The 19,683-nt window shown below is 36.4% G+C and overlaps 4 protein-coding genes across 5 annotated transcripts in view; 3 read left to right on the top strand and 1 right to left on the bottom strand.

The window, feature by feature from the left end:
* Nucleotides 1–19,683, bottom strand: part of LOC125801477 (zinc finger protein 239-like) — a 558,408-nt gene that overhangs the window by 449,337 nt on the left and 89,388 nt on the right. The window lies entirely within an intron of this gene.
* Nucleotides 1–19,683, top strand: part of LOC125801526 (zinc finger protein 3-like) — a 63,661-nt gene that overhangs the window by 12,907 nt on the left and 31,071 nt on the right. The gene's annotated exons all lie outside the window — the stretch shown is intronic.
* Nucleotides 1–19,683, top strand: part of LOC125801347 (zinc finger protein 271-like) — a 773,213-nt gene that overhangs the window by 748,634 nt on the left and 4,896 nt on the right. The gene's annotated exons all lie outside the window — the stretch shown is intronic.
* The window catches only part of LOC111194581 (zinc finger protein 239-like), a 693,226-nt gene that overhangs the window by 668,647 nt on the left and 4,896 nt on the right, over nt 1–19,683 (top strand). Inside the window, exon 1 of one of the 2 annotated variants that reach the window (XM_049477629.1) lies at nt 17,916–17,962. The exons of the other annotated variant lie outside the window; for it this stretch is intronic. The gene's annotated coding sequence lies outside the window, so the exon portion shown is untranslated. Of the gene's footprint in view, nt 1–17,915; nt 17,963–19,683 lie in introns of those variants that run through there. 2 annotated transcript variants of the gene reach the window in all.

Here is a 19,683-nt window from a genome sequence, read left to right as displayed (position 1 = left end):
TCACTTTTTCAGTTTCCTTCAATGAGAGTTAGGCAGTCATCTTCACAATGATATACTAAACATTTATTCTATTACTCCAGCAGTCATTCACAGTAACAATAACCTAACTAGCTAGGTGTTTTATTAGGGCGAGCTCGAAGCTGGCAGTTTAAATTTTAAATTTTAAAATAAGCTCTAAAATTCGTTAAACTGTCAGTTTCATCCATCAATAGCACGTCTACTCCGATTCTTATTTTCTAAAAGATCAATTGTAAGGTTTTTTAATACGTTAAATCATTAGATTAGTACTAGCTAAATAACGTTACTGTTAAATCAACAGTTTTACTTATATTTTTATTGCGTATGTACACAGCATAAGCTATTAAATAGCTTGGTTACAGTTGGTGCAGAGTACAGCGTCGCGGTAGTGTATATAGACGTTTTACAACGTTTCAGTAATATTTTTTTTACTATTATTATTACTATTATTATTATTATATGGTGTATAGAATTTGTTTGTTTTTTAGCTAGGTAACGTGAGTTAACGACTACTATAGTTAAGCTAGCTAGCTAAATAAGTATCCATCTTATCCTTGCAGACCTCCGGATCCATCGGTTTTACAGACCAAGGTGAGACAATTTTAAAACAGCAATAAGTAACTAATCAAGTGTCAGTGTATGAAAACTTACACAGCTGATCGAGGTCATGTGCAACTGTTTCTAAATAGTCTAAATAGACAAGTTAGCTAGCCATGCTAGCTAGCTACTCTAACTTCGCTCCAGGTTAAGCTAGCTAGCGTTTGCTAGAGCTAGCTAGAGTTACCTATGTTAACTCTAGCTATGTTAGCTTAGCTAGCTAGGTTAACTAACCTGTTAGCCAACCTACCGTATCTGACTACAGCGAGTGCAACAAGCTTTTTCTCTAAAGTTTTCATCGACATGAACGAATTCCATGCCAATCGATTGTGAGGGTCAGAAAGGTCTAAACAAACCACTGTATGTGATCGATTTTGGGAATAAGTTAACCCAACAGCAGTACAGCGAGAGTGCCTTCCTCCGTAAACACTTCCAACCTGTATCTAAACTCTCCGCTATACTGACACAGAACTTCTAGAGAGAATATCCACTTGCAAACTCTTCTGGGTGTGTCACACACTAGAGGGCGCTCCCAAGCTAGACCAAATGAATGTGTTTATATGGAGAAATTTAGCAAAATCATAGTTTATAACTGTTAGAGCATTTTTATAATGAAGAAAAAAAAGTCATTTATCAACATAAAACAACTTAGAATGTTTCAGTACTGCAAACATATTTCTAAAGCGTTTAAACTCCAGGGATAAGCATCTTAAACATGCCCTTGAATTAATTATGCCAGTCAGCAGTGTTCAAACTGATTAACAAATGAAAAAATCAGGGCTCTGTAAAAACCAAATCAAAGAAAACCCACAAATAACATCAGCTGAAATACAGGACTCTCTGAAAACTAGCGGTGTGGCTGTTTCAAGATGCACAATAAGGAGGCCCTTGAAGAAAAATAGGCTGCATGGTCGAGTTGACAGAAGAAAGAAGAAAAAAATTCTGGAACAAGGTCATTTGGAGTGATGAGACCAAAATCATAAAAGTTACGTGTGAGCTACAAAAGCACAGGAAACTTCAAAGGTCAAAGTTGAAGGAAAGATGAATGCAGCATGTTATCAGCAAATACTGGAGGCAAATTTGCACTCATCAGCCTGAAAGCTGCACATGGGATGTACTTGGACGTGCCAACATGACAGCGATCCAAAACACAAGGCCAAGTCGACCTGTCATCAGAACAAACAGAACAAAGTGATGGTTCTGGAGTGGCCATCTCAGTCTCCTAAACTCAGTATCATTGAGCCACTCTGGGGAGATCTCAAGCGCACAGTTAATGCAAGACAGCCCAGGAATTTACAGAAACTGGAAGCTTTTTGCCAAGAGGAATGGGCAGCTTTACTATCTGAGACAATTAAGAGCCTCACCCACTACTACCACAAAAGACTTCAAGCTGTCATTGATGTTAGATGGGGCAATACATGGTATTAAGAACTGGGGTATGTGAACTTTTGATCAGGGTCATTTGGATGTGTTTGGTTGTCATTAGGATATAAAAAGAGAAAACAAAACATTTACTGTCGTTTGACAGTAAATGGCTTCACCCAACCACTAACCGTGAGTGGAAAAAAAAAAACGTTTTTTTGTGTTATCATGTATTCTGAAAAAAGGCATAGAAAGCAAAAATTCTGCTGGGGTATGTAAACCAGGATCATTTGCAGTATTGGCTCACAGATAAAACAAACCAACCATTTCACCATCTCACTTCCCTAGAGGCAGATATCTGTTTATGACAAGAAACACATCTTTCAGAAACAAATCACACACTGAAATCAACACATTTTAACTGCATATTCTCAGCATACTATATCATCTCAGTATCTAATAAGGCACCTAATTTGTCCTCACATTAAGACCATCAGCCAACCAGGGGTGCTTTATTCCAATTAGTACACTACCTCCTAGTTTCAATATTTTGTTTATATTTCACATAGCATTGTGTAGGCTGGCTTAAAGATACTCTTAGCTAGATTGTGTACTCTTGTTTGTTTGGTAACCTTGTGCTGCATATTGGGTATTGTTGATTAAGGAGCTAATATAGGTGTGGTTTCGGGTTAGTGTTGAGGTGTTAATTACAGGGGTGTGGTTAAAGCCTGCATTTGTAGATAAATAAAGTGTGCATCCAGTACTAGTTTAATAACACTGTAATTTGCATTCAGTCAGTAAACATAACTTTCAGAAGGTCTAGAATAATGTTTACCCTCCTCACAAAACAGGGTTTGTATGCTGATATGTATTTCAGGACTATTCATTCATGTTAATTTTTTTCCCTAGAATGAGTGAGGAAAAGAAAAAAAGATCAAGGCAATATCTAAGATCCTGGAGGTCAGCTAGACGTGTGCTCAGAAAGATATCCGAGTGTCAGACAGAACAGCCAACTATGAATTATGATCATGAAGAAACGATTTCAGAATATGAGAGTGATCTTAGTGATACCTCTAGTTATATGGAGGACACTGAAGATAGTCCACCCTTTCAGCCTGCTGGAGGATCATCCACATGGGAAGACGCAAATCTGGAGGATGACATGGAGGACACAATGTACCTTGAAGACAATAAATGTGAAGAATCAGACCAGGAAGAACATTTGGGATGTTCATCACTAGCAACTGACCTAGCAACTTGGGCTTCAGCTTACCAGGTTAAGAACAACGCCCTTGACAAGCTGTTGAAGGTTCTTCAAACACATGGCCACACAGAACTCCCCTCTTCAGCACGTAGTCTACTTAAGACACCAAGGCAGCTAGCAAAAAAGCAGAAATCTGGCATGGAATACTTTCATTATACACTGCATCAGAAGTTGACAGAGACCCTGGAGAAGTACCCTCCTGAACATTTGTCAGACACAATCAACCTGTCTTTTAATGTTGATGGACTGCCATTGTTCAAGAGCTCAGCAAGAATTATGTGGCCTGTTCTGTGTGCTGTCCACCTCAATCCCATAACTGTTTTCCCCACAACACTAACGTGGAAAAAATCGTCCACACAATCTTGATTTCCTGGATGACATGGTCACAGACCTCTAAGAACTGTTAAGTGGCGGCCTTCAACACAAGGGAAGAGCGTTGCAAATCAACGTTCTTTGCATTGTCTGTGATGCTCCAGCGAAAGCCTTTATTCGCAACACAAAGCTGTGCTCTGGTTATTATGGCTGTGATAAATGTGACCAAAAAGGCGAGTGGCTTAAAAGGGTCACATATCAGCAGACAGATGACCTCACCTTACGCACAGATGCCTCTTTTAGGAACCAAATTCAGCCACAGCATCACAACGGAAATACACCACTGGTCAGTTTGCCCATTGATATGGTGAGAAGTTTTCCTGTTGATCACATGCATCAAGCCTGCCTAGGAGTCATGAAAAAACTTCTGCACATGTGGAGCAGGGGAGAGAAAGGTTTCAGGATGTCTTCTGTCCAAATAGAAGAAGTGAGCAGTAGGCTTGCTCACATAAAAAGTGAAATCCCCTCCATCTTTTCCCGCACTCCTCGAGGCCTAAATGAGCTTGAGAGATGGAAAGCAACAGAGTTCAGGCAGTTCATGCTGTACACAGGAAAGATAGTGTTAAAAGGAATATTGAAGAGAGACCTGTACCTCCATTTCCTTACATTCAGTGTGGCAATGTGCATCCTAGTTTGTCCCTCACTTATCAAACAGTACGCAGTGTACGCACAAAACCTCCTTCAGTACTTTGTCAGCAGAGGGAGGGATCTTTATGGAAGAGAATTTCTGGTGTACAACACTCACTCTTTGCTTCATATTACGGAAGATGCTGTGTTATTCAATGGGCTGGACAACTGCAGTGCTTTCAAATTTGAAACATACCTGCATACCTTGAAGAGAATGGTACGTAGCGGAACACACCCCCTCACACAGATTGCCAACCGTATTGAGGAAAGAAAGTCAGCACCAATCCATGACCTTGTAGCAAAAAAAAACAAGAAGCATTAAGGACAGAGCATACTTGCTTGAAGGTGAGGAATGTTGCGAAGTTATAGATGAGATGGAGAAAGATGGAAAGGTCCTTTGTCGAGTGTACCATCATCCTGCACCCCTCTTCATGGAGCCATGCACCTCGTTTCTCATTGGATGAAATGGATTACCTGTGATAAAATTGAGAAGAGAGCCATCAGGCTTCACATAGAAGACAAATCTATATTTATGGGCATATTACATCAAGTGTAAACAAAATATGCCATTAAGATTAGATGGAGATAAGGCACCAATTCAACATTTAAAGAATATGTAAGTAATTTTAATTAAATAAAGGAACTTTTTAAGCCTTAGGATTAAAGGGTTAAAATGGATATTAGATACCAAGACACCATGTCTGAAAATGTCACTTTTATTATTTGGTATATTTAATTAGAAGATCATGCCTGAATATTATGCCTATTTTGACTTCTATGGTTCCATTATCTGACAATAGCAGTCCTGCAGTCAGATAATAAATGCTGGTGAAGGGATAGTGAATGTCAGAACAGGCATCATACACACCTAAAAAGTATTTGACAATTAAAAGAAAAAACATTTTGAATAGGATATACATTATTTTTGCCATGTGAGTGTACTGCTATGCATTGCAAATGTCTCTGATTATCTCTTAAAGTTGTATTAAAATGAACACGTACTGTCTTTTCTACAGAATGTACTACATTGTGGAATTTACTGAGGAAAATCTGGTTGGCATTGTGGCTCAGTGCTGGACCTATGAAGAAAATGGGGTATGACAAATATTTGTAATCATTATAACAACTGTTATATTGTTTATTGTTATTAATATCACAGAAATACAATTACTGTAGCTGTGTGCATGCTGCATGTATTTCAGCAACAGTACAGTTACTGGCTGCCAAATAACCCAACCAAAAGAGCAAAAAAGGAGGAGACTCCTGATGAAGACAACTGGATTTCCAGAAAAATCAGAGTCTTTGCCACCACAGGTAAAGCTGAGCTTCCAATCATGCACACACTGTATAAGAAGTGAGAGAATACACATTATTTGGTCAATTTACTGTACAAATGTTTGCTGTTCAAATGTTTGAATATCTATGGCATTCTTCAGTAAATAAAAAGCTTTTATTAGAAGATGGAAATAAAAACTTTATTTCCTTGATCCTGACAGAAGCTGCAATTAGCAGTTGTACAATAAAGACTTTTTAATAAAATATTGACTGCAGTGGATATTCAATTTTACATTACATATTACTGTAATTTATTAGATTCAAAATGACTGATAAAACCTTTCAAACAGATTTATACAGAGAGAATTATTATACAATTACACTTTTTTATTATATAATTACACAGTGGCTTGTATGATCAGTGGAGCTGACAAAATAGATAGCGGGGTGGAGGTGGTCATAACATTCTTATGAGTGTCTAATTATTGTTACCATTTGACATTCAGGTAACTTTGAAAGAGCCCTCAAATGGAGCAGAACAGCAGAGCACAAATCCACTTTTGATACCGAAGAAGAAACTGTACCATCAAAAAGGCCAACAAAAAGACCCCTGAAATATTATGACAGCAGTGAAGGTAGGCAGCAACTTACCAGAAATTACACACTGGATATACTGTATATCTAAGTGCTGCTGAAATGAAATGAAACAGAAAAAAATGGGTCAGTGTCATATCATTCACAATTGTTAGTTAACAGCACATTTATGCACTACTTTTTTTTTTAGATGAGAGAACTTTGCAAACAAAGGATAATAGGGAGCCTTTGACTAAGAAAAAAACAAAAGGTATATATGATAGTTTAGTAAAACTATATATCAATCAGTGGCTCAAAACAACGTTTAATAGCGTATGCCCTATTTAGATGGACCTGTTCCTCAGCTCAAGGCAACTGTGGAAATCCCAAAAGACAACATGGCTAAAGGTGAGGTAGTAATATTTTTCAGCATCCATACTAAATTGTACCATCAAATATCAAGAAGAACAGTGTATTTAAATGTTGAACACTGCCCTTTTCATGATATACTTTTTAATTTATGTTTCAAGCAGTTGCACAAAAACAAGCGAAGCTTCCAGCACCCCCCAATCTCCATCCAATATGTAGAAAAAAAAGAATCTATCGTAAGTCATTTCAGAATCATAATGTGCTACAGATTTTTTTTTTTCCGGGACATTTGAATGTTTTCCCAGATTTAACAAAGTCAGGATGATATTAAGCTGATCATTTGAAGTCTGGGCCAATTTTAAAAAGCTTATTAGCGTTTTAGTAGGAGTGCCAATCTAAACCATGTTTTAGTTATGATGATTCTACTGACAAACAGTTTCTAGAACAGTATTCACACTCCAAGATAATTTGTGAATATGGGCCCAGACTTCAACTAATTAGCATCTGTTGCTTATCATTAAAAGTTGCCTACTGTATGTTAATGTCTTGCTTGCAGACAATGATGAACTGCCCAAAACTTCTGAGTCCATGACTAGAGATCAAGACTCGCTGCATGGTAAAAAGTAAAAAATGTTAAAATGCTTACTTTAAATTAGTGGCATGCCCAAAGGATCTTGTATTAACACTTTATGTATGACATGATTTAGACAATGGACCATCATGGAGAAAAAATACTTTGGAGTCTCCAGTACAAAGAAGATTTCAAGGTATTATGAACTCACTACAAAAGAAAAGCATTTTGATGTGACTGTTCCAAAAGCAGACTCTGAACACCCTCAGATCACAATATTTGGGGAGAAAAAAAAAAGATATAAATACAAAGAGAAATAATTCACACCTTAAGTTATGTGGCTTCTTAATTTCAGATACACTTCAGGTTCTCCTTCAAAAAGTTGAGACCCTAGAGGCAAATCAACGGGAGATGCTACTACTTTTGCGCAGAAGCCAGGGGAGACAAAGGGATGAGGAGACCACTGTAGAGCTGAATGTGGCACACAAGACCTCCTAAACTTAGAACACCAACTGAAAGAGACAGATTTCAGAAAGAAAGTGTGAGTGTTTAATTCATGTTTAAATGTTTACTTACTTATATGGCCATTGAATATAATGTTAAATATGCAGAACAATAGATGAACTAGTTACAGACCTGGCCCACATGCACCACATTCTTCTGGCCCGATTGCGGTTTGGAATGACTTGCCAATTCTGGCACCAACTAACATCTGCCATTCTCTAGCCGGATTAGAAACAATTGGCCTATTTATGGCCCAGATGAAAAACCACAACAATGCCATACATCTATGACATGTTTAAGTAATAGAATACATTACTTAAATAACGTCAAGCTATAACTTAAGAATTTTAGTGCAATTCACTTTAAGCACTTATTTACTAACCAATTACCGAATATTTTAAAATAACTGAAACACATTAATTATTTCATCTTTTTTATTTAATACATACACATTTAAATGAAGATGCACCTAGACTTATGAAATGTAAATGTGATCAAGTCTAAGTTTAAAAAAATTACTTTAAAACGATGTGTGTAAAATGACAAGATGTCAATAAAATTACAGGTACAATATATGAATAAAACAAGAACAATCACATTCAGATAAGTGTTATTTACAAATAAAACTATTATAATATAATAATATTATATAAAATATAAAACAATAAAATATAAAACTATTGCTAAAGTATATTCATTTGTTTAGGAAGAACAGCTGCATGGTTCGGAATAAGGAAATATATTTAGTTACATTGTTTAAATTGATATAAAGGGGGTCACTTATGAAGCTATTTCTCCTGGATCCAGTACTGAATTTCTAGTACAGGAGTCGAATTTTGTGTAAAAAAAAAAAAAATACACAAATAAGCTAACTGCAGAAATAGCCATCTAGCCATTAAAATGCTCCGTTCCACTGTAAATTGTATGGTGCCGCGTTAAAAGAGAAAGAAGACATATTCTAAAGTTAAGTGTTTTTCATTGGACAGCGAAAATATAAACATTTTATAAATTCCAGATTACACCAGTAAACATAATCACTGTAAAGTGGAAAAATGGCGGGTAACATTGCTAACTTGTAGGCACTTCTGACACTTTTCACCAATTATTAGTCACATAAACTATATTTAACTTAAAAAAAAGCATGTTTTACTTATATATAAAAATATATATAAAAAATATTTACTTACCATATGAAGTTGGCTTCACTTGTTTGTCCTGTTCAGGACCGTTGGTGGTGCTGGTCTGCCCAAGATGAAGCAGGATCAGACCGGTTCAAACTGTCTCATTCAGACCTGTTCTCACTGCCCCGCCCCCTCCCCGCCCCGCCCCCTACACGCCCCGCCCCGCCCTTGTCTATTTAAAATGTCTATTGCAAGCAACAGATTCATTTAGCCAGACCTTCCAGACCAGCTTAATGCCGGAATCGGGCCAGACTTAAAGTGCACTAGTGAGATCACTGGTGCAGGTGGGGTTCCAGTAGACCTGTAAAAAGAAAAGAGAATGTTAATGTATTGTATAATGTCTTTCTGTGATTGTACGTACCTGTATTATCCTAAGATTTAAGTTTTCTATAAATAACTGTTTCTGTGATCTTAAGAGTTTGAGGGACTGTGCTATTGACTAGGTAAGTCATATTGTATGGTCTAGTATAATGGTTGCTTTAATCCACTTATTCCAGGCAATCCTGAGCTAAAGTGTGAATTAGTGTAATGTATTGTTTTTTGTTTGTTTTGTGTATATAATGAACTGTAATAACGGGAAAAGTATGCCTTGTGTGGCTCAAAAATAAACCAATAAATAAAGCAATTAGCGAGTCTCTTGACATTCTTATTAAGAACCAGGTTTGTAAGATAGCAATGAGCATCGAGACACGCCTTCCGCAGGGTGTACGATAGGGCCCATAGACCGATAAATAGATACTAAACTATTATACAATGATTAATCACCTCTATGAATCTATGAAATTACCAGGTTACCTACATTTTTACTTAGTAATTTTTTTTTACAGATTCACCACCTAAGCCTTATTGGTGGGGCCAATCCAGGAGAGTGTGTCCGGAGAGTGATGTGGGCAGTTGCAACAAATGTTGTCTGGAGCCACTACAGCCTTAAAGGAAAGAGAGAGAAGCTACCCCTGATTGGCACCACCGTGTGCAATGTGATCAAACGTGAGTCTAAATTGTTTCAGTGTAGAAATAAAAGCATGTTAGACATACTGCTCTGACAAAACCCCATTAGACAGGTTAGAAAGTATTGCTTTTTCTGAGCAATAATCACTCAGAAAATTATTGTCTAATTTCGTTTGCTGCCTTTAATTACTCAGAACAATAGTATTAATTACCAAGATAAGAAACTATGTATTAAACAATGTTTTTCCCCATTTCATTGCAGAAGCGATCATGAGATGGAAATCAGGAATAGGAGAAAAGGAAACAGAGAGTCTTATTGCTGAGACTTTAAAACACGCGCCTGCACAGATAAAAAAAACAAGTTCAGGTAATGACATTTAAAAGAGCAAAAAAGTTAAATTAGTATGTGAAATTTAAAGAAGACATGGCTTTGGATAATTTGTCTAGCAAAACTGTGATGTAAGCCTAAATGTGTATTCACAAATATGAGGAAGCCTGCTTATATTAAAAAGCATACATTTATTCAGAGAATGTGAGAATGCATGTAGTAACCACATATTAATTCACTTACCCTTGGGTACATTTATTATTTTATTTTATGTTTTAATGTAACATAAAGAAAAAGACAAAACTACTTTTAGTGTTAACTACAACTACATGTTAACTACAACACCAGCATAATGTCAGAGCAGACATGGAAATTTATCATTTAATATGTTACAGCACTACAGAAATTTAAAATAAAAATAATACTTACCTTTTTTTCTCGTAACAGCCACGTCTCCCGCTGACAGATGAAATGTTGGGGCTTTCAGAATTGGAAGATTAACCTGGTTTGCAGCAGCAGTGGCATCTGTTTGTTTGTTTTGGAAATTATCATTATTATTATTATTATTATTATTATTATAAGTAGTATATTATAAGGTGTATCAGCAGCACTAGTAGTAGGAGTAGCAGCAGCAGCACTAGTAGTTGAAGTAGTAGCAGCAGCACTAGTAGTAGTAGTAGTAGTAGTAGCAGCAGCAGCACTAGTAGTAGTAGTAGTAGCAGCAGCAGCACTAGTAGTAGGAGGAGGAGTAGTAGTAGCAGCAGCACTAGTAGTAGTAGTAGCAGCAGCAGCACTAGTAGTAGTAGTAGCAGCAGCAGCACTAGTAGTAGTAGTAGCAGCAGCAGCACTAGTAGTAGTAGTAGCAGCAGCAGCACTAGTAGTAGTAGCAGCAGCAGCACTAGTAGTAGTAGGAGGAGGAGTAGTAGTAGTAGCAGCAGCACTAGTAGTAGGAGTAGTAGCAGCAGCACTAGTAGTAGTAGTAGGAGTAGTAGCAGCAGCACTTGTAGTAGGAGTAGTAGCAGCAGTAGGAGTAGTAGCAGCAGCAGCAGTAGTAGTAGTAGGAGTAGTAGCACCAGCACTAGTAGTAGTAGTAGGAGTAGCAGCAACAGTAGTAGTAGCTACAGCACTAGTAGTAGTAGTAGTAGTAGTATAGTAGTAGTATTGATTTGTTAATGTGTTATGTTATTAATCCTGTGTTTGCTAATAAAGTTATTGTATTTTTATTAAATTTGAGCCTTGATTAATTAAAATAAGAAACCACCACTTCATAATTTACTACATAAAATAAATCAGGACAATTTGGGTCCAGAATCTTAATTAAATAACTAGATATACATGGATTTGGGCATATGAGGACTATCTAGTAGTCCGCCCTAATAAAGAAGCAATAATAATGAAGGTTACCTACCCATTACCAACTGACAACTATTAGCCGACGTTCCTACAACGTGGTCACAACGTGCTGGGACCGTCAAGAGTTACGTTGCCACAACGAATCCGGGACTTTCACTTTTCCGGTTGTCACAACGTAAGCGGTTACGTTGCTGTGACAAAATTTTGGTCACCAAGTTACGTCGCGCGCACGTAACGACAACGTTATTTGGTTAGCTGGGTAGACACTCCAAAAACGTCTCTCTCTCAGAAAAGCATCTGAAAAGTCCTGCTCAGGTTTATACAGGAAAGATCTCTGAGTGAATGCTCCACATTAGCCTAGTTCAGCTTCATCTTCATCCATAATCTCCACAAACAACAAGCTCTTTTACGCTAGCTCTGTAACTGGGCTCTTAAACCAACCAACCTCGTGACGTCACCAGTGCTGCACGGGCAACATGGCGGCGCCCTAGCTCAAACGTACCAAACATAAATATATTATAATTTAGTGTGTAAACATTTTATATAAAAAAATGTGGGCCCACTCTAAAGAATACACTCATAAAGAACAGAATTATAGATGAAATGAACAGAACTAAACGGTGCAGGTCTGGTTCGGAGCTTAATGTCCGCTTTACTCTAACGAGCAGAAATAAGAGTTTCAGATTTACCTCAGATTCAGTGAATATGAGCGGGAGCAGAGCGCGGGGTCCTGCAGCACGGAGCGTTTTCCCTCAGAGGAACTCTGATCCACGCGGGGACTCAGAGCGCTCTCTGGTTAGCAGTGTTAGCGGTCCTGGTGTTCAGTGGAGGCGGAGAGAGCGCGAGTCAGTCCGGGGAACAGTCTGTCGGAGCGGCGCTGCAGCGGAGAGTTCACGGCTAGCGCAGAGCAGCTAATACACGAGGCTAAACACAGCTAGCCGAGCTGGCCAAGCTAACAGTGCTAACAGAACTTTACTTATAGAGAGATTATCCCAGCTTTATCCACCAGCACACTCTCAGTATGGACTTCAGTGTCCTTAAAATTACCGGTTAGTTTAATTAATACTGATTATTAGTGAATTTAGTTCAGCCTGTGAGGAACTTTTTCCTCCTCGCCTCTCCCGCGCTGCTACTCCCGCATCTCCGCTGTTCTCTCTCGTCCCGTGGGCGGGCCTGTTCCAATCCTCTACTCCACCCTCACCTGTACACTTCTCCCCTCAGTAGATCCCTTAATCACTTTTAGCTAACCTTCTTGCATTAACACAGAAAATACATGAAATATGTAATCTGTGCGGCTTTTGTTTTCTTTTTAAACTATTTACACAAACACAATGACTATTTTGAGCCTGTGAGTACGTTTTTAAACCATTACTATGAATTTATATTATTTTATTTATTATTGTATTTATAAGTGTAGCTATTTAAGAACTAGGGAGTTTTACATATTTTAGCCGGGCTACATGAGAATATGCGAGAGGGGTGTATCCCATAGTGAGATACCGAATGAAAGCTTGAAAGAGAACACAAATTACATTTAGAAAAAAAAAATAGCAAGAAATAAAACAAATTTACCAGACGTGAAACACTGTTACTAGTACTGAAACATTTACATTGGTCAGTAAAAAAAGCAACTGCTTTGTTTGTAAATTTAGCTAGGCTAGCTACAAATAATAATGGTCAGTTAAACAACAAATGTTTTATTTGGATATTTAGCTAAGCTAGCTATCAATAATAATGGTCAGTAAAACAGGAAATACTTTGTTTGGACATTTAGCTAGACTAGATACAGATTAAAAAATGGTCAATAAATCAAATGTAGATTTTGGTAATTAAGTGTAATTGGTCAATGGCTATGCTCTTCAAAAAACAGAACAACACAAACCACAAGCATTCACAATTACAAAAAACATATGAATACACGTTAAACACACATGCTACTCTACCATTGGAAGTAATTGTATATCTAACCCTTTAAAGCCTGAACCATTAAATCAATTTCTTTCTGAAATTCAAATGTGAAAATGCCTAATATGTTTCATTTCAACCCAAATCCATTTCACACTGGACTATATTTAACAAATAATAACATAAGATCATCTCAGGCCTATAGGTTTCATGTCAAACATATGTTGAGAAAACACAATGAGATTGCAGATCTGCAATATAAAAGCCGTTTATAAAACCACAGAGATGAGTAAATATAGAGGTGAAGCAACACAAACATAATTGTTGGTGCTGGATAAAAAATATTAAGAAACTTGATGATTTGGATATTCTTAGTAAATTTGGAGGATAAAAAAACTTCAACAACATATAATACTCAATAAGGGAATGATAAGAGAGTATAAAACTTGAGTATTAAAACGCTACCAAATATCCCTCTATGCTAACAGATTTTTAATCAGACTGAACCATAGACAAATGAGAACACCATCAGAGGGAGTGAATGAGCCCGCAACCTTACAGCGCTACACATGTCTGGAGGGGGTTGATTTCAGTATGGGAACTACAGCTGGAGCGTTTTATTTAACCTCTGGAAAGGATTTTGTTGGCCTCTCTGCGGGTCTGGATGCTCCTCCGGTCCACACGGCAGTACCTAGCACAGTGTCGTCTCTCTGTGGCTCTGGGTCACACTTTTGGGAGCACTCTCTGGAGTTCCTCAGGTGGTGTTTCTCCTTTCATACAGAGGGGCCTGTCGGTTAATAGCATTAAGCTACACTATGCTAATCTTGGGGAACTAACACAGAGCAAAAACAAAGATACTAGAAATTAATGGAAATAATAAAGTCTGTATATACTAGAAAAGAGATTAAATGCATTCAAAACCTTCTAAGCACAAGCACTGAAATGTTTACAGAAAATTAAGAATCGTACTCTACTCCTAACAACTACGACATCTAAATTTTAAAGACTAAGTTATGCTAATCTAACATCTGGTGCAAGGTCTGGCAGTGCCCTCGCTCAAACGACCTTCCCTTCTTCAGAACTAAACTCATAACGTAACTACCCTTAAAACTGTGCTCTGTCTCACGAAGAATGTCCTGAAATATCAAACATACGAGAAAACACAACATTAAATTCTATAAACATCATCCATGAATGAGAGTCATTTTGCTGAACCTGTAAAATCCATTGTTAAATTCAGTTCATGTTTGTTTCTGGTGGAACGTGTCCCAAGTGACAAAGTGAAACATTTGTGTAGAATAAGGTGTTCTGTTCTAAAGATTTAAGATTTGCGCTTTTAATTGCTGTGGGACAAATTTGTGATAGTTTTCTCTCCTGTGTGAATGCGCTGGTGTTTTTTGAGATGACCCTGTTGAGTAAAACTCTTCCCACAGTCTGAGCAGTGATACAGTTTTTCTCCTGTGTGAATGCACTGGTGTTTTTTGAGATCACTATGTGTAGTAAAACTCCTCCCACAGTATGAGCAGTAATATGGTTTCTCTCCTGTGTGAATGCGCTGATGATTTTTGAGTTTACTCTGATTAGTAAAACTCTTCCCACAGTCTGAGCAGTGATATGGTTTCTCTCCTGTGTGAATGCGCTGGTGATTTTTGAGAGTACTCTTTCGATTAAAACTCTTCTCACAGTCTGTGCAGTAATACGGTTTCTCTCCTGTGTGAATGCGCTGGTGTATTTTGAGAGTACTCTGTTTAGTAAAACTCTTGACAGAGTGCTGATGTTTCTCCATGTCGGGACTTGGCTTCATTTGTCTGTTAAATGTATCAAACAATGTCTGTGTGTTCTGGAGATTCTGCAGGATGGCTTCAGCTTCACCTCTTTCAGCAGTTTAACTTTGCTCTTAGTTAAATATGAATTTCAGGAGAATGTTTTTCATTTCTGGAAAACACAAAGAAGAATATTTAAATAAAAGCAGGGCAATAAACTGAAGAGAACTGCCTTAATTAAGTTACAATATACATACAAAACTACTGGGACTTGGGTTAAAATGCACTGGGCATATTGGCTAGTTAGATAACGTTAGATACTTGGGTTCAAAATGCACTGGGATCATTGGCTAGCTAGATAACATTAGATACTTGGTTAAAAAAGCACTGGGAACATTGGCTAGCTAGATAACAAATAATTGGTTAAAAAAGCACTGGGAACATTGGCTAGCTAGATAACAAATAATTGGTTAAAAAAGCACTGGGAACATTGGCTAGCTGATTAACATTAGATACTTGGGTTAAAAAAAGGACTGGGAACATTGGCTAGCTAGATAACATTAGATACTTGGGTTAAAAAAAGGACTGGGAACATTGGCTAGATAGATATCATCAGCTACTTTGGTCCCCTATTCTGGGCCAGTTCTGTCTATTAAACAGTTCTCTTTTTCTCTCTGCCAGTCATGTCACACATCAGCTCCCACTGTAGATGAACACTTAAACACTATTACCACATTAAAAAATCACATCATAAAACATTTTGCTATTGCTAATACTTTTTTAAATCTCGGCATAAAAAGATATGTGGTGCTTTTTATGTACCACAAAAATATTGAATAACATTTTTTTTTTTAAATACAGCAACTGGATAGAGGGGTACATTAATTTTGAAGGTAAGTTAAGGTTATCCACCTTTAGCTAATCTAGCCAAAGCTATCTAGATAACTAAGCTAAGCTAGGCAATTTCAAACAATAAAATACTATTAGCAGCCTGAATGTTTTAAACACATTAAATTTGTGTTAAGTTGTTAGTATATAACCTAAATGGTTGGATAATGTGCAAGCTGTCTGTAATGGTTAATCCTTTCCTTTATAATTAACTTCAGCTGTTAGGTGTGGTATTGGTAACAACACTGGGTCATTTTACAAGCTAATTTTGCTAATGCTAATGCTCCTGCCTTAGTGCTGAAAGAATCTGTAAATCTAAGCTTACTGTAAATAAACAGAAGCGCTTTAAACACCCAAATAAACAGTTTTCATAAGAGAAATCTGTGTAGATTAACATCCAGCGCTCACTTACCTTTGAGGGAGAGTGAGTGAGAGTTTGTGTGAGAGAGAGTACCTTCTGTAGTTCAGCTGATTCTGCTTTTCCTCCTCTCCAGCTACAGACCCCGGAAGCTCAGCCTCATCCGGGTTATGTAGAGCCCCGCCCCCTCCCCCGCTATATCACATTATACCCCATCACCGCTAGAGGGAGCCCGCGAGGGAGTCCTCAATGCATGGAGCTGAATGGAGCTAAACAGCTAAAACTCTCATTTAAAACACTGTATAACTACTTCTCTGGGGTTTTCCTTTAATTTTACAAAGTAGAACAAAGTATTTAACTGAAATAGGAAAGAAAATGTGCCCCTATATTTCCATTTTCAACAACTAATGTTTTTTATTCAGTAAATTTACTAGCATTACTGCCACTGATGCTGGAGTTAGACACAGCTTGTTTAAAATGATTAAAACTGCAGTTTAAAAGCTTTAATAATTATCTCTACTGTGAATTAAATAGTTATACTTTTTCTGTTTAGATGAAATTAATAAAAAAATATTTTATAAAGTATTAAACATTTCAAAATTATTTTTAAAAATAATTTATAAATGTTTGATACTTTTTAGAATAAAAAAAATGTTTATACGTTTTTATACATTTCAGACTGTCAAGTGGCTTGAGATTCAGAGCAGAGTTTTTTTTTCCTCTATAGAGATTGTCTGTTTGCTCCTGTAAAACTCCAACAAATAACACTTACTAATTACAATGGAAAGATCAGTGCTGTTGTTTTAGAGTACCAATTGTGACACTGACACTGAACTCTTAAACAAATCCTTTTATTTTTATAATTATTACTTTTAAAATGATATTTGCATATGAAATTTCAAATGCGTTTATAAGTGGGAAGTACCCTTCTATACAGAAATCAGGATGGTCCATTGTGATGTCAGAGAGTGATTTTACAGGGAGGAGCTGTGAATGACCTCAATTTATGGAAAGCTTTCAGAATACATAAATAGACTTTAGAATAAAAAAGACTTTAGACAAGGTGAGCAACAAACAAGATCTGCTGCAGTACGATCTCCTTTTCAAGAATCTGCAGGACATCAAGAAGGTAAATGTAAAGAAAATGTAACCATAATATTTTAAATGAAATTTAGATTAAAAAAAAGGTTTGAACTGGAATAGCAAAATAATAATTTATAAATGTTTGATACATTATACAGTAAGAATTGTACTTATTAAAAAAAAAATAGAACTAAAACTATTTCATCACCACAGAGATAATTATTAAAGCTTATGAACTACAGTTTTAATTATTTTAAACGAGCTCTGTGTGTAACTCCAGCATCAGTAGCAGTAATGCTAGTAAATCTACTGAATAAAACATTTGTTGTAGAAAATGGAAATATAGGGGCACATTTTCTTTCCTATTTCAGTTAAATACTTTGTTCTACTTTGTAAAATTAAAGGAAAACTCCAGAGAAGTAGTTATACAGTGTTTTAAATGAGAGTTTTAGCTGTTTAGCTCCATTCAGCTCCATGCATTGAGGACTCCCTCGCGGGCTCACTCTAGCGGTGAAGGGGTATAATGTGATATAGCGGGGGAGGGGGCGGGGCTCTACATACCCCGGATGAGGCTGAGCTGTAGCTGGAGAGGAGAAAGAGCAGGATCAGCTGAACTACAGAAGGTATGGAGAAGTTTCTCTCTCTCTCTCTCTTGTTGGAGGTTGTTTAATGTGTTGTAACAGTAAAAAGGTCCTTATTTTTCTGTGATTTTATGTTGAAGTACAATTCCCTGCATCAACAAGAGAACTGCGTGTTTTTATTAATTGTCCCTCCGCGGCCCCCGTAGCTCCAGAGGAGCTTGAATGCCTCGCAGGAGGTAAACAGAGCTGAGGAGCTCCGTGAAAAAGTGCTGTTTTAAGCAAAAATAAGTATTTTTGAGAGAAAAGATGAGCTCTTATATCAGTTCTAGTCACTCTTCTGTGCATTTTTAGCGGGTACTGAAGCATATTTTACCTAATAATTAATTATTTCTGCCCCGGTCGGGTTATCAGCTCTGAGGTACAGCCGTTTCAGCGCCAAAACACTACATGTGACTGAGCCTGAAAATGTGTGTTCATGTGCTGTATTTACTTCTGTTTCATATTTTATAGATAATAGGATACAGTAACTGTATAGAGATAGCCCGACTCTCCAAGCCCGGTGAACAGTGCTGCTAATGCTGCAGGTTAGCTAGTTATAACTAATAAATTAAAGCTAGGTGACCTAGTTATAACTAGTAAATTAAAGCTTGGTTAGCTAGTTATAACTAATAAATTAAAGCTAGGTTACCTAGTTATAACTAATAACTTAAAGCTAGGTTACCTAGTTATAACTAATAAATTAAAGCTAGGTTACCTAGTTATAACTAATAAATTAAAGCTAGGTGACCTAGTTATAACTAATAAATTAAAGCTAGGTTAGCTAGTTATAACTAATAAATTAAAGCTAGGTTACCTAGTTATAACTAATAAATTAAAGCTAGGTTAGCTAGTTATAACTAATAAATTAAAGCTAGGTTACCTAGTTATAACTAATAACTTAAAGCTAGGTTACCTAGTTATAACTAATAAATTAAAGCTAGGTTACCTAGTTATAACTAATAAATTAAAGCTAGGTGACCTAGTTATAACTAATAAATTAAAGCTAGGTTACCTAGTTATAACTTATTAATTAAAGCTAGGTTACCTAGTTATAACTAATAAATTAAAGCTAGGTTACCTAGTTATAACTAATAAATTAAAGCTAGGTTACCTAGTTATAACTAATAAATTAAAGCTAGGTTACCTAGTTATAACTAATAAATTAAAGCTAGGTTACCTAGTTATAACTAATAAATTAAAGCTAGGTTAACTAGTTATAACTAATAAATTAAAGCTAGGTGACCTAGTTATAACTAATAAATTAAAGCTAGGTTACCTAGTTATAACTTATTAATTAAAGCTAGGTTAACTAGTTATAACTAATAAATTAAAGCTAGGTTAGCTAGTTATAACTTATTAATTAAAGCTAGGTTACCTAGTTATAACTTATTAATTAAAGCTAGGTTACCTAGTTATAACTAATAAATTAAAGCTAGGTTAACTAGTTATAACTAATAAATTAAAGCTAGGTTACCTAGTTATAACTTATTAATTAAAGCTAGGTTAACTAGTTATAACTAATAAATTAAAGCTAGGTTAGCTAGTTATAACTAATAAATTAAAGCTAGGTTAGCTAGTTATAACTTATTAATTAAAGCTAGGTTAACTAGTTATAACTAATAAATTAAAGCTAGGTTAGCTAGTTATAACTAATAAATTAAAGCTAGGTTAGCTAGTTATAACTTATTAATTAAAGCTAGGTTACCTAGTTATAACTTATTAAT

Source organism: Astyanax mexicanus, chromosome 4, assembly GCF_023375975.1.
Source record: "Astyanax mexicanus isolate ESR-SI-001 chromosome 4, AstMex3_surface, whole genome shotgun sequence".
Classification (NCBI taxonomy): domain Eukaryota; kingdom Metazoa; phylum Chordata; class Actinopteri; order Characiformes; family Acestrorhamphidae; genus Astyanax; species Astyanax mexicanus.
Note: the sequence above shows the minus strand (reverse complement) of the source record. Positions and strands in the feature narration are given on the sequence as shown.